This window comes from Oncorhynchus clarkii, chromosome 15 (assembly GCF_045791955.1).
Source record: "Oncorhynchus clarkii lewisi isolate Uvic-CL-2024 chromosome 15, UVic_Ocla_1.0, whole genome shotgun sequence".
Classification (NCBI taxonomy): domain Eukaryota; kingdom Metazoa; phylum Chordata; class Actinopteri; order Salmoniformes; family Salmonidae; genus Oncorhynchus; species Oncorhynchus clarkii.
This window is the reverse complement of record NC_092161.1, coordinates 32,249,601-32,265,245: the sequence shown is the minus strand read 5'-3', so window position 1 is coordinate 32,265,245 and position 15,645 is coordinate 32,249,601. Positions and strand designations below refer to the sequence as shown.

Here is a 15,645-nt window from a genome sequence, read left to right as displayed (position 1 = left end):
TGTGTGACAAAACGGCAGATTTTAGAGTGCCGTTTTGTTGTCCCCAGCCCAAGATGCACCTGTGTAATGATCATGCTGCTTAAATCAGCTTCTTGATATGCCACACCTGTGAGGTGGATGGATTATCTTGGCAATGGATAAATGCTCACTAACAGGGATGTAAACAAATCTGTGCACAACATTGAGAGAAATAAGCTTTGTGTGAATGGAACATTTCTGGGATATTTTATTTCAGCTCATGAAACATGGGAACAACACTTTACATGTTGTATTTAGATTTTTTTTTTTAGTGTAGCAGCAGATGAGATATTTCCTAGAATGTATAGAGCATACAAAGTATACCTAGTGGGTGTATATAGGGCGCCTAGTGGGCGCTACAGGGGGTATAGGAAGGGAAACAGAGAGTAAGAGCTGTGTTTATCGAGTGTCTCAGCGTTGCCTTCAGATCACAAAGATTAAGATGACCTACACAGGGAGGGGCCTGATTCTAGATCCGCACTCCTACTCCGAAATGCTCGATGCATACGGCCCCTGGTCTAACAGGAGATCCTTCACACAACACCGGGAGAAAATCTGCATGATTTCCTTACTGTGGCCTCACACTGTTCAACACTTAATGAAACATCCATGACTAAGTAACAGTCATAACGCAACTAGGTCTCTGCCCGAGGCCTGGTATTCCCGGTTTATTTGGAAATCACATCAGATGTTTAAAAGAGTACAAATGGAGCATTGTGAAACAAAGAAAGTTGAGAGAGAGATCCAATACTCCAGTCATCAAAACAGGACATGTCCTATTGAGCAAGATTACCAGGTAAAAAGTGCATAGCTCAAGGTGCATACCTACCGATAGTACATTGTATCTGCTGAACGGCCACGTGGCTAACAGAGAGGCAACTTTTCAACGATGGGTCTTTTGTAAGGGTTTCTATTTCTAAGTAGCCCAATGGAAGTCCCCGAGACAGCAGATCTCAATTGTAGACGGCCAGAGCAGTGAGGACAGAACTGAAGTAAAGCGCTATGCTCTCGAGTGTATGTCCTAAATGGCATCCTATTCCCTATATAGTGCACTACTTTTAACAATGGGCTCTGGTCAAACGTAGTGCACTATATAGGGAATAGGATGCCATTTAGGACTTAGCCTTGAGTACCTTACTGTAGCAGTTAGTCTGTTGTCGCATATCAAAAGTAAATTACTACTACACTGTAGTCACGGTCATACGATCCATACTAAACCATAAAATGTTGTTATTCCAAAAGCTATGAACCTGCCAAGTGTTAAATCCTGGCTGAAAGAGAGTGAGAAACACACACTGCATGTACACAGGCAGCCAGTTTATTATATTATTTTCACTAATTGGTCTTTTGACTTCAGATCAGATCAGCTCTGAAAAAGATCTGATGTGAAAAGATCTAATGCGATTTGTCAAAAGACCAAATAGTGGTAAATATATCAAAATTGGCCTGGCTGTGTAAACGCAGCCTGAGAGACAGATCTGTTTACATATTAAATCGACAGTGGGAGAATCTCTCTGCTGTTTACAATGGCCTTCAAATGACCTTAAAAACACAAACTTCACTTGTCTTACACTAACTGACATAGCTTACAGTAGATACACAAACCAGGTAAACAAACACCATTACTCCACAGCACACTACTTATGGGTCAAATCAGCCTGGTCCTCAACTAAACCTGAAACCGTAGAGCAGCCCAAGTTCTTCAAAGATAGACGGAGAAAACACGACCAACGAAAGTCGTAGACATGTTCAAAGCCAATAGCCATGTCTACTATATCAAACAATACTTACCAAAGATAGAAATACGGCATAAACATACGACCCCAAGCCCAGGTTTAAAACAAACTGATACATGAAGGATATTAGTCAAGTAATATGTTCTTAACCACAAACAAACTAGTAAACAATGAAATCAACTTTGTAGAGCAATCAGTTACCAGTTCCACTGGGAGTCCAGTTGTATCCTGTTTGTTTGTTTGCTATTAATAACCTCTGTGCCCTTTTCTGCTCTGTTAGTGTATGTGAGCGTGTGGTTCTTTGGGGGGGAGGAGGCAGATGATGCCTCATGCACCTCCTGGTTGGCACAGTGATGGTAAACTTCTAGCAGGCCTGGTCAGTGTTGCTGTCCCAGAGCTGTCCCTGTTCCCTCTCGTTTATCATTTTCCTTCGCTTGCTCGGTCCTTTCCCTCGTTTTTCCCCCCTCGCACCCTTCCAATAGAACTAGATCATGAATAGGAGTCATGCTCAATAGACATACAGATGAGCACAGGACCTATATTCATAAAATGTTTCAGAATTTAACTGCTGATCTAGGATTAGTCTTGGCTTTTAGACCATTGTGAATAAGATATCATGGACAGGAGAACTGATTCTAGAGCAGCACTCCTACTCTGATATTGCCCTGGCCACTGACCCATCTCATGACTCTTTCTCAACAATCTCAATGTCTTGACTCAAGGCACATGTACTGCAAGTCTCCCTCATCCCTCATGTCCGTTCTAGCTAATGGATTAGAATATTGTCGGTGTTTGACAGCTAGCTACCTGTGCCCCTGTGAGAGTGCACATCTGAGCTCTGAATGTGGGTCAATCAATCCCACAATGCCTCAGTGCATCAGATCCCTACTCAATGCAATGATCAATGCCATTCGTTCGACAGTATTGGACTGGTACAGTGGCCAGGCATAGAGCTAGACTGCTGACTAATGGACAGGAAATGCAAGTCATCACGACCAATTAGTTTGGCATTGTTAGAGATGGCAAAACAAATGTGCCATGTTATTAGATGAATGGCCAAACAGTTGAGTTATAATAATGTCACAAGTTCATAAAGTGATGCCCTAGACATTACCTTAGTCAAATGCAACAATCCTACAATAAATACAGAATCAGCAGTAGGGGGAAACGGCGCCACAGGCCGCCCCACCACCATTGCTATTATTTTTGTTGCCAAGCTGAGGATCATCGCGCAGCATCGTAAAAATGGACGATGTCCAAGTGGTTCTTGGTTGCCGAGTTTAGGTTTAATGAGTCAGTCTGTGGTACCGTCTATTCACAATATCAATTATCCAGCTATACAGAGTGGTGTCGAGGCTATACAAGTATTTGTTTATAATTACATCGTTTACAAACAACGGGGATGAAGAAAGCTTATATTTTGGGTGCTGTTGGGGTAGGACGGTTGAAAAAAGCTCATGAGGCATTAATGAATGACATTCTTCAAGAATAATGAGATCCAACTTTTGACTGTGTGTGACACCTACTCATTCAAGGGTTTCTTTATTTTTACAATTTTCTACATTGTAGAATAATAGTAAAGACAAATCTATGAAATAACACATGGAATTATGTAGTAAGCAAAAAAATCTAAATATATTTTAGATTCTTTAAAGTAGCCACCCTTTCCCTTGATGACAGCTTTGCACACTCTTGGCATTCTCTCAACCAGCTTCACCTGGAATGCTTTTCCAACAGTCTTGAAGGAGTTCCCACATATGCTGAGCACTTGTTGGCTGCTTTTCCTTCACTCTGTGGTCCAACTCATCCCAAACCATCTCAATTGGGTTGAGGTCAGGTAATTGTGGAGGCCAGGTCATCTGATGGAGTGCTGCATCACTCTCCTTCTTGGTCAAATATCCCTTACACAGCATGGAGGTTTGATGGGTAATTTTCCTGTTGAAAAACAAATGATAGTCCCACTAAGCGCAAACCAGATGGGATGGTGTATCGCTGCAGAATGCTGTGGATAGTCATGCTGGTTAAGTGTGCCTTGAATTTGAAATAAAATCACTGACCGTTACCAGCATCACACCTCCATGCTTCCCAGTGGGAACCACACATGCAGAGATCATCCGTTCACCTACTCTACATCTCACAAAGACCAAAAATCTAAAATTTGGACTCATCAGACCAAAGGACAGATTAATACCAGTCTAATGTCAATTGCTCGTGTTTGTTGGCCCAAGCAAGTCTCTTCTTCTTATTGGTGTCCTATAGTAGTGTTTTTTTTGCAATAATTCGACCATGAAAGCCTGATTCACGCAGTCTCCTCTGAACAGCTGATGTTGAGATGTCTGTTACTTGAACTCTGAAGCATTTATTTGGACTGCAATTTCTGCGGCTGGTAACTCGAACTTATCCTCTGCAGCAGAGGTAACTCTGGGTCTTCCTTTCCTGTGGCGGTCCTCATGAGAGCCAGTTGCATCATAGCGCTTGATGTCTTTTGTGACTGTACTTGAAGAAACTTTCAAAGTTCTTGAAATGTTCCAGATTGACTGACCTTCATGTCTGAAAGTAATGGACTGTCATTTTTCTTTGCTTATTTGAGCTGTTCTTGACATAATATAGCCTTGGTCTTTTTCAAAATAGGGATATCTTCTGTATACCACCCCTACCATGTCACAACAACTGATTGGCTCAAATGCATTAAAGGAAAGAAATTCCACAAATGAACTTAACAAGGCCCACCTGTTAATTGAAATGCATTCCAGGTGACTACCTCGTGAAATTGTTGTGCAAAGCTGTCATCAAAGCAAACGGTGGCTACTTTGAAGAATCTCAAATCTAAAATGTATTTTGATTTGTTTAACACTTTCGGTTACTACATGATTCCATGTGTTATTTCATAGTTGATGTCTTCACTATTATTCTACAATGTAGAAAATAATAAAAAATAAAGAAACCCTTGAATGAGAAGGTGTTTCCAAACTTTTGACTGTATGCATGTATGCAAATAAAAAGGTATACATTGTTCTCAGGATTTTGCCAATTCTCCCTCGACACCATTTTCACGTCAGGTGACCGACCCCACATGGGGTTTGGGAACCGCTGATGTAGAGTAAGGCATTGTTAGCAGAATTGATAGATGCAGTTCAATGCATGATTAATATAATTCACCAACACATGTCTTGGTAGTCCAAGAAATATTGCTATAATGTTGTAAAATCACAGCTGACCTGGAACATTGCTTGGTTCCTCCACCCATTCGGGATGCACGGTTTCAGTTCGAATTTATGTAGCAAGCTAAATACACGGAGCCTAACGTTAGCTAGCTAGCTGCTGGGAGGATGTTGTCATTGGACGAGTGGCCAACTTTGTCCCGCCATAACGTTTTTTTTGTGTGACTAGTTAGATACCGTATGCAGGTGTCATTTGGTGAGCAAGCAAGAAATGTGAATCTCTTTGCTAGCTAGCTATGCTGAACCACTGTTACAGTTAGCATATCTTTTAGTTTTGATTCAGAGAGTTTGGGTTAAATGCGAAGACAGATTTCAGTTGTGCAACTGACCAGGTATCCCCTTTTCCTAATTGTCAGTCAAATGCATTTGGCGTCGATCAAATGGGCGGGCAAGTTCCCATTCAGTTGTCAAAACGTGAATTGGGACAATAATGCATTGGCAGGCACAGCCTGGTCTCAGACTAGACGTAACATAGTAATCCGGGACACCCAAATATGTTACGTTTGGTATGGTTACATAAGACAGATGGTTATGTTGTGGAAATTCAACACAGGGCCACTCAAAGTCAATATTGAAACAAATCATTCCAGCTTGCTGTTAATAAGGAGAGGTCACAGTCAAACTTAGATGCATAAAGTACCGGTCTGAAGTGAGCTCCCTCGGGTTAGTCCAGTTAGATCTCGTATATACTGCTTACACAGACAAGTCAGATTTGCATGATTTTTCTTATTCATTATTCACAATTAATATATCACTAACGTTTGGTTCATGCATGTGACCGACCAATACCTCACGAGGCTTCTTCTCTCTGCGCAGAGACCTTGAAACTGAGATATCACCTTCCGTTCTCTAAACAATGTTCTTGGTGTACTGCCAAATTTCAGATACTGACAGTGAGGATTCCTCCCAGTCACATTGTCACTTGCATGAACATAGAAAGTGGTTGTTAATTTATTGATTTATTTATTGGGGACAATGCACATTAATATTACAATAATGCAACATCAATGTACAGTCCAGTTTTTCACAATTCCTGACATTTAATCCTAGTAAAAATTCCCTGTCTTAGGATCACCACTTTATTTTAAGAATGTGAAATGTCATGATAATAGGAGAGAGAATTACACATTTCAGCTTTATCACAGCTATATCACATTCCCAGTGGGTCAGAAGTTTACAGTTCTAATTGTGTCATCAGACCAGAGGACATTTCCCCAAAAAGTATGATTTTTGTCCCCATGTGCAGTTGCAAACCGTAGTCTTTCTTTTTAATGGCAGTTTTAGAGCAGTCGCTTCCTCCTTGCCGAGTGGCCTTTCAGTTATGTCAATATAGGACTCGTTTTTACTGTGGATATAGATACTTTTGTACCCATTTCCTCCAGCATCTTCACAAAATCCTTTGCTGTTGTTCTGGGATTGATTTGCACTTTTCGCACCAAAGTATGTTCATCTCTAGGAGACCGAACACGTCTCCTTCCTGAGCGGTATGACAGTTGCGTGGTCCCATGGTGTTTATACTTGTGTACTATTGTTTGTACAGATGAACATGGTACCTTCAGGCATTTGGAAATTGCTCACAAGGATGAACCAGACTTGTGGAGGTCTACATTTTTTTCTGAAGTCTTGGCTGATTTATTTTGATTTTCCCTTGATGTCAAGCAAAGAGCCACCGAGTTTGAAATATATCCACAGGTACACCTCCAATTGACTCAGATGATGTCAATTAGCCTATCAGAAGCTTCTAAAGCCATGACATCATTTTCTGGAATTTTCCAAGTTGTTTAAAGGCACAGTCAACTTAGTGTATGTAAACTTCTGATCCACTGGAATTGTGATAGTGAATAATAAGTGAAATAATCTGTAAACAACTGTTGGAAAAATTACTTAGGACATCTACTTTGTGCATGACACAGACTTGCCAAAACTATAGTTTGTTAACCAGACATTTGTGGAGTGGTTCAAAGATGAGTTAATGACTCCAACCTAAGTGTATGTAAACTTCCAACTTCAACTGTAAATTTCCCGCAGTTAGCCAAAAGCTAAATTGCACCCGTAGCCCCTGGGCAGGTGGGCATTTACACAGCCACTATACAAATACTCATCAAAACAATACAAATACATTACATCCAATAATATTTAATTCTAACAACACTATCATTATCTGAAGAAAATAAAGAGGTGGCAGAAGAACAAGTGCCGGGAGGGAGGGTGTGGTCAAACGTGTCCATAATTGATATAGGCTTGTTTAAAATAGTTCATTTGTGGTATCAGGTTGATTGTGGAGGTCTGCACACTGCAAAATGTATAGTAATTTAGACAAAAAATGCATTGAGATACCGATCCGTCATCAACATGCCACTCGTGACAAAAGCCATAAATGAAATTGTGTAATGAAACATATGTAACTGTTTGAAGCAAAGGTCTTAAGCCATGGTTTTACAAATTGGATTGTACAACCCAGAATGAAGGGTTTGAAAGTGTGTGGTTTTATGCGTGGATTGTTTACTACTTTGATAGTTTAAGTAATAACCAAATTAATAAAATGTCATGATAATTATCAGAGTGAGCGATAAAGAGGGAATGTGATGGAAAATGTTTGTGCTTTTCTAATAACCAATGTCTGTGTTCATGCAAGTGACTGATTGAATGTGCCTGGGAGGAATCCTCACTATAAGCAATTTCACCCAGAATATCGTTTTGAGAACCAAAAGGCATCTCATTTTCAAGGTCCCAGCTTTGGAGCGAAGAAGCCTCGTGAGGTATTGGTCAGTCACATGCAGGAACTAAAGTTAATGATGTATTAATGATGAATAATTAAATAATGTAAATCATGCAAATATAGCAGTATATAAGAGAACTAACGGGACTGCCCCGGGGGAGCTCCTGACCGACATGTGTACATGGTGCATTGAGTTGGCTGGAACCTCTCCAGCGCACTGATAATAAAGGACGATTCATTTAATATTGACCTCAGGTGTCCCTGGTGTTGAATTTCCACAACAAATTTTCCATCATAGTTACTTAAGGCCTAAGGTGGTTGGTAACATATTGTATATTTGCAAATTCGTAACATATTGTATATTTTTTGTATATTTTTCAAATTTGTAACAAATACGAATTATAATTGTTAACATATATGAAATGAATGTATTAATTTGTTGATGTCCATACCATACGAAACATATCATACGTATGATACAGTTACATTTTGATAGCGAACTACAAGCTGAAAAAGTATATGAACAGATTTTTTTTTATATATATATATATATATATATATTTTTTAAATTTTACCCCAATTTCGTGGTATCCAATTGTTGTAGTAGTTACTATCTTGTCTCATCGCTACAACTCCCGTACGGGCTCGGGAGAGACGAAGGTTGAAAGTCATGCGTCCTCCGATACACAACCCAACCAAGCCGCACTGCTTCTTAACACAGTGCACATCCAACCCGGAAGCCAGCCGCACCAATGCGCCGGAGGAAACACCGTGCACCTGGCCACCTTGGTTAACGTACACTGCGCCCAGCCCGCCACAGGAGTCGCTGGTGCGCGATGAGACCCTACCGACCAAGCCCTCCCTAACCCGGGCGACGCTAGGCCAATTGTGCGTCGCCCCACGGACCTCCCGGTCGCGGCCGGTTACGACAGAGCCTGGGCACGAACCCAGGGACTCTGATGGCACAGCTGGCGCTGCAGTACAGCGCCCTTAACCACTGCGCCACCCGGGAGGCCATGAACAGATTTTAACAAGATTTAATGTTGCTAAACCGCTGTATGATCCACTTTAAAGGCACATGCAAATGGTGCAGGAAATGTACTCTTGCATTCTCATTTCAGCTGGTTGCTAGGGTAACTGAGTTGTGTGAGTGACAGCTGAGGTACAGAGGTTAGGTTGAGGGGGGTTATTAGTGTGAAGTCGCAGACAAGGTACCTAGCCCCAGAGCCTACCCGGTTAGAAGTGGAGAGAGACGCACACTGAAGACGTTTGTCCTCAGTGTGTAAGCCAAGCAGACGAAGTTCACACAAAACACGTTCAGTTTGTTAGGCTATAGTCTCTCATGAAAGACAAAACATTCAAATGTTAGGTTACATTTGTCAGTAGGCTGAGCGATATGGATTATGAGAAACATTTCTACCGGTAGACTGTTTTTTGTTTTTTTGAGTCACTCATTATTTCTGGCGAATCACAATTTTGGCCGATTTGCCGATTTGGCCCAATCTTGCGAGATTTGATCCTGGGTTTGCCCGAGACTAAAACAAAAATTTTCAGTTTGTTAAGCATTATACTGTAGTGCTGTGCCAAAATACATTACAAGGTGGAAGCTTCTGAATACAATATTTGATGAAAGCAATTAAAAGATCTTTCATGGGGATTTATGAAAACTAGAAAAACAAATGAGCACACAAGGGTGCCAAGATGTTAAATCTTCCCAGACAGTTTGATTCAATTGCCAAATCCAACTGTGGTAAAATCAGACAAAAAATGTGTTTGAGTTTGGAAATATACCCATGGGGCCAGCATAATATCTCATGTCTAACGATGGTATGCGCCTCACAACTTTTCCAGGCAGTTTATAACTATTGTACACTTATAAATCTATTTGACTGGATCAACTACAGACTACTATCTAGAGTCCATAGTATTAACGCCCCCATACACACCCATATGGTACAACTGATGTAGAACGCATTTGACAAAACTGTTGTGATCGAACTGAGCATTTGTCTGAACAAAAATGTTTACACAGCTCTTGTGGAGACAATATTTTGGTGCAGACAAACTCTGTTGCGTCACAAGAATATCAGTTGTATCATAGCCATTGTGTCAAATGTGTTACGCAACCCGAGTGTGTACGGGCCAGTATGAAGAAGTCAAACCTCATCAATAATGCCTGTGTAAAGGAAAGATAGAGTAGCCTACTTCTACTGACTAACAGAGGTTCCTATCGCCCAGGGCAGGTTCTAAAATATGATGACTCACTTCTTTGCCAACTAGTGAAAAAGTTACAGCCAGGGATAAGGGGGGAAATGAGACAGCCACTAGAATTAGGGAGAAGTACTATAATTAACTCTTCCTAAGAACTCTTTGCCTACCTTTGTGTAAAACGCACGGGGAAAAGGCTAGCGAACTTGTTTTAGATTCACATTTGCCTGATGGTAAGAATCGGGTCGAGTTGTTAGGGGGATGCATAGAACTACAAACAGTATCAGACATTAAAGTTAATTCATGCATAACTTCTGTATGTAGGCTACATGAAATTTAACTCATTTTCATAACTGACATCTAGTGAGAACGTGGTTTCTGTGACATAGGGAACAACACAATGTGCATTCAATCCCCAGATTAGTGGCACCATGCTGTAAAGTCATTGTGAGCCCACTGGAATTCAGGCATCTTAATGGACTCCTGTCCTCTGCTAGACAGAGTTGGCCCTATCTTGTGGCAGTTGAGGTGGTAATTCAATGACATAATTAATAGTTACTGTGCTCTCTTTATGAAGCATCACCTATGCCTCATTACTTACAGTAAAATACTTTATGCTTAATTGTTCTGTAATATGCTTAGTGGCAAAGAATGGCAATTGATACAGTTGAAGTTGGAAGTTTACGTAGACTTAGGTTGGAGTCATTAAAACTTGTTTTTCAACCACTCCACAAATTTCTTGTTAACAAACTATAGTTTTGGCAAGTCAGTTAGGACATCTACCTTGTGCATGACACAAGTAATTTTTCCAACAATTGTTTACGAACAGATTACTTCACTGTATCACAATTCCAGTGGGTCAGAGGTTTACATACACTAAGTTGACTGTGCCTTTAAACAGCTTGGAAAATTACAGAAAATGATGTCATGGCTTTAGAAGCTTCTGACAGGCTAATTGACATAATTTGAGTCAATTGTAGGTGTACCTGTGGATGTATTTCAAGGCCTACCTTCAAACTCTGTATCTTTGCTGGACATCCTGGGAAAATCAAAAGAAATCAGCCAAGACCTCAGAAATGTTTTTTTTGTAGATCACCACAAGTCTGGTTCATCCTTGGGAGCAATTTCCAAACGCCTGAAGGTACCACGTTCATCTGTACAATCAATAGTACGCAAGTATAAACACCATGGGACCACGCAGCCGTCCTACCGCTCAGGAAGGAGATGTGTTCTGTCTCCTAGAAATGAACGTGCTTTGGTGCGAAAAGTGCAAATCAATCCCAGAACAACAGCAAAGGACCTTGTGAAGATGCTGGAGGAAGCAGGTACAAATGTATCTATATCCACAGTAAAACAAGTCCTATATTGACAACCTGAAAGGTCGTTCAGCGAGGAAGAAGCTACTGCTCCAAAACCGCCATAAAAAAGCCAGACTAAGGTTTGCAACTGCACATGGGGGCAAGATCATACTATTTGGAGAAATGTCCTCTGGTCTGATGAAACAAAAATAGAACCGTTTGGCCATTATGACCATCGTTATGTTTGGAGGAAAAAGGGGGAGGCCAGCCGAAGAACGCCATCCCAACTGTGAAGAATGGGGGTGGCAGCATCATGTTGTGGGGCTGCTTAGCTGCAGGAGGGACTGATGCACTTCACAAAATAGATGGCATCAAGAGGGGGGAAATTGTGGCTATATTGAAGCAACATCTCAAGACATCAGTTAAAGCTTGGTCGCAAATGGGTCTTCCAAATGGACAATGACCCCAAGAATACTTCCAAAGTTGTGGCAAAATGGCTTAAGGACAACAAAGTCAAGGTATTGGTGTGGCCATCACAAAGCCCTGACTTCTGTGAGCAGAACTGAAAAAGTGTGTGCGAGCAAGGAGGCCTACAAACCTGACTCAGTAACACCAGCTGTGTCAGGAGGAATGGATCAAAATGCACCAACTTATTGTGGGAAGCTTGTGGAAGGCTACCCAAAATGTTTGACCCAAGTTAAACAATTTAAAGGCAATGCTACCAAATACTAATTGAGTGTATGTAAATGTCTGACCCACTGAGAATGTGATGAAAGAAATAAAAGCTGAAATAAATCATTCTCTCTGCTATTATTCTGACATTTCACATTCTTAAAATAAAGTGGTGATCCTAACTCACCTAAAACAGGGCATTTTTACTATGATTAAATGTCAGGAATTGTGAAAAACTGAGTTTAAATGTTTTTGGCTAAGGTGTCTGTAACCTTCCGACTTCAACTGTAAATATTGAAGATAGTGTTTTTGTCATTCTAGATTTGAGAATAAGTCTAAACTATCTCCTTGAAATGTTATAGCAAAGGTGTGTCATTAGCATATTGTATACTACTGATGCCAATGCTGCACTGACAAAAACAAATACCATAGGAACTGTCTGGTTGAAAACATTGAACTAAGTTAGGGAAACATTGCCCTGTCCTTCAGCATAAATGCATGGTACCTATTAGCCCAAGATGTACTCGTAAGGAGCCTACCATTACTCCTTAAGGTCCAAGATCCTTGTGTGTTATTTTCAGAGGGAGACTGTCTCTGGGAGCTAAATACTCCATCTAAACGTGAATTGATTTCTCAATTGCGATACGGTTCTAGAAACATGAAGCCCTTTACTTTCATATCACATTCAAATAATGTCGCAAATGCAAAATATACACTGTAGACTTTTAACCGGCTTCAGAGTTTTCAGCGGATCTTTTTTCCATTGACAACAGGTTTCTGGCGGCCTTCTGTTGACATGCTAAATAGCTAACTAGCACTGGTGGTCCCTCTGTCTGTCCCTCTTATTTCTGTTAAGCTAAACACGCACTGTAACATGGAGATATGGACATATGGGAACACTAACCCTACAAAAGGTGTGTATCAATTTAACCTTTTATTCCTCACTGATATGAAAGATAAGGTCTTTATGCTTCCAAACCCATATTTATTTAAACTTTAACTAGGCAAGTTAGTTAAGAACAAAAACTATTATTTGACAATGACGCCTACCCCGGTCAAACCCTACCCTAACCCGGACGACGCTGGGCCAATTGTGCGTCGATGAACTGCGTGATGCTGTTATCAGGGCTCTTATCAAAACTCCCCCTTACTGAAGACGCCTTCGTCCAATGACTCGTATGTGTAATGGCACAGATTCATTATCAAGGGCTAGGTACCTACCTATACATAGATCAAAAGCAATAACTAATATGACACCCATTGAAACAATATTATATACCTATGATGAAGTTCGTTTGACCTGACTGAAGGGCTTCAAATACGCAGCTGCAACAGAATATAGTCAAGTGACAACGGCTCCCAACTCCGGTCGAATCACTTAGGTCAGTGTTTCCCCAACTCCAGTCCTCGGGTACCCCAAGCACATATTTTTTGTGTGGCCCCGGACAAGGACACCTGAATGTACTTGTCATCAAGCCAATGACTTGTTGAATCAGGTGTTTTTGTCTGGGACAACAGAAATGTGTGCTGTTTGGGGTACTCGAGGACCGGAATTGGAAACACTGGTATACGTGGGCTCGCGACGCTGATAGGAGCGAGACGCTACAGCGGATTTTAACACTGACACAATTACTGCGTTCATGGCAAATTGGAACTCCAAAAAAAACACGAGATCCGACTGAGATTTTTTTTTAATGGTCATCCAACTCAGATTTCAAAGTCCGATCTCTGGTATCTTTCTAGAGCTCGACTTTCCCGACCTGAAGATCACCGAGGTCGTGAGTTGACCTCGCCCCCCCGAGAACCCAAATTAACCATCACCAGCGACTACATTAACGTCCAAATATTTGAGGAAAAATGCGCTCACCTTCCTTCCACCCCAGCTGAAGAGATTTGTCCGTGCCCTCGTTTACTGACCTATGTGAATTCCAATGAACTAGGTTTTGTTTTCAGCGATCCGTCTATAGTTGGAAACTGCGTCTCCGGATATTCTGCTCGTGCTTGTGGTAACTCATCAGTGTTTGAATAGAGCAACGCTTTCTCAGATGTCATATATACATGGATAGTCTCGTGACTGTAAAACACCCGTATGCCAATAGGAGCTGTGCAATTGATGCGCTCTGCGCACATGTGAACAACTGTCACTTCCTGCATTAGATAGAGGGGGGTTGGGAACCGTTGTGAATGGTGACGCTGGAATTTGTTAATGTTCTGGAAATTGCCAATTTGCTCGAAGGGTTATTGACATTACTCAACACCGGTTTGCGTTTCAATGCTAGAAGTGTATGAAGGAATGCGAAAGTATTGGAAAGGTTCAATTCTATCATGCAAATTCACGCCATCTGCTGAGCAAACGTAGCCTGATGTAGTCTGCAAATTGTGTTATTATAATCTCATTCAATGGCATAGAATAAGTAATGGAATTTTCTAAACTACATGGGCAAGAATTGAAAAATTCCTGTGCTATTTGGATAGATCTTAAGGTTATGCGTAGCCTAAACCTTATTTTGATCCAGTGAATAGGCAAATAACCCAATTGAAATTACAATACCCATAATAGTAAATCTAGAATGATTCAATTTAGTCTGTTCCTGAATTTTTATGAAATTGACCCCAAAACGGAGCAGCCAAGCCTGCTTCGATTTCACCGACTGTTCAACTGTAATTGTACCAGCTCGATATTACGATTACCCACAACGACACTGAAGCGGTCAAGGCCGTCTGCAGGTGCCAGGGACGCAGTCTCAATGAAAGTGATAGATTGTCTATTAATTACGGACATTGTGGCGGTCAATATCTAATTAGCTTCGTGAACATGGTCTATAAGGAAAATAGGATCAGAATATGGAGCGCAATAGATAATGAGGGTGGACGTTTATGGCACAATATTATATTTTCTCATGAGAGGGAGAGATTATAGGACTTTAGTGCATGTCTATGAACCGGTTTCCCGGACACAGTTTAAGTCTTGGCCGAAAAAAAGCATGCTAAATGGAGAATCTCCTTTGAAATTGCGTTTTATAGGACTAAGATTCATCTGTGTACGAAAACGCCCTATTATGTTTAATAATGTTATTCTTAAGCAATAAGGCCCGAGGGTGGTGTTTGGCCAATATACCATGGCTAAGGGCTGTTAATTTCCATTTAACCCATACAAGTTCTTGAGTCACTTCCACGTTTATACTGTCAGTGGTTTTAAGCAGTTATGATTATCAGGCCTATATGGTTACTCATTTGTTTCGGCAAATTGTTCTAGGTTTTGATGCTCAATTGTCTATTAAGCAATAAGGCCCCAGGGGGTGTGGTATATGGCCAATATACCATGGCCAAGGGCTGTTCTAATGCAAGACGCAACGATATTATAAACTGGGTGGTTGAGCCCTGAATGCTGATTGGCTGACAGCCTTTGTATATCAGACCATATACCACGGGCATGACAAAACATTTATTTTGCTGTTCTTATTAAGTTTGTAACCAGTTTATAATAGCAATAAGGCACCGCGGGGGTTTGTGGTATATGGGCTGAATCCAGGCACTCCGCTTTGCGTCTTGCATTAGAACAGCCCTTAGCCGTGGTATATTAACCGTGTAATTGCTTAAATAGACATTTGAGCATCAAAACCTGGAACAATTTGCCTAAACAAATGAGTAACCATATAGGCCTGCTAATCGTAGCTGCTTAAAACCACTGACAGTAAAAACGTGGAAGTGACTCAAGAACTTGTGGGTTAAATGGAAATGTGCACAATTCAAAGCCAAGGTATGTGACACTC

The 15,645-nt window shown here is 41.0% G+C and overlaps 1 protein-coding gene across 13 annotated transcripts in view; it reads right to left on the bottom strand.

The window, feature by feature from the left end:
• Window positions 1-13,899, bottom strand: part of LOC139367217 (DnaJ heat shock protein family (Hsp40) member B6b) — a 45,151-nt gene extending 31,252 nt beyond the window's left edge. For 5 of the 13 annotated variants that reach the window (XM_071105418.1, XM_071105430.1, XM_071105425.1 and 2 more), the window contains exon 1: window positions 13,740-13,899. The gene's annotated coding sequence lies outside the window, so the exon portion shown is untranslated. Of the gene's footprint in view, window positions 1-1,809; window positions 2,050-13,739 lie in introns of those variants that run through there. The other 8 variants (XM_071105419.1, XM_071105429.1, XM_071105424.1 and 5 more) reach the window with 7 other exon arrangements.
• Window positions 13,900-15,645: the final 1,746 nt, after the last annotated feature.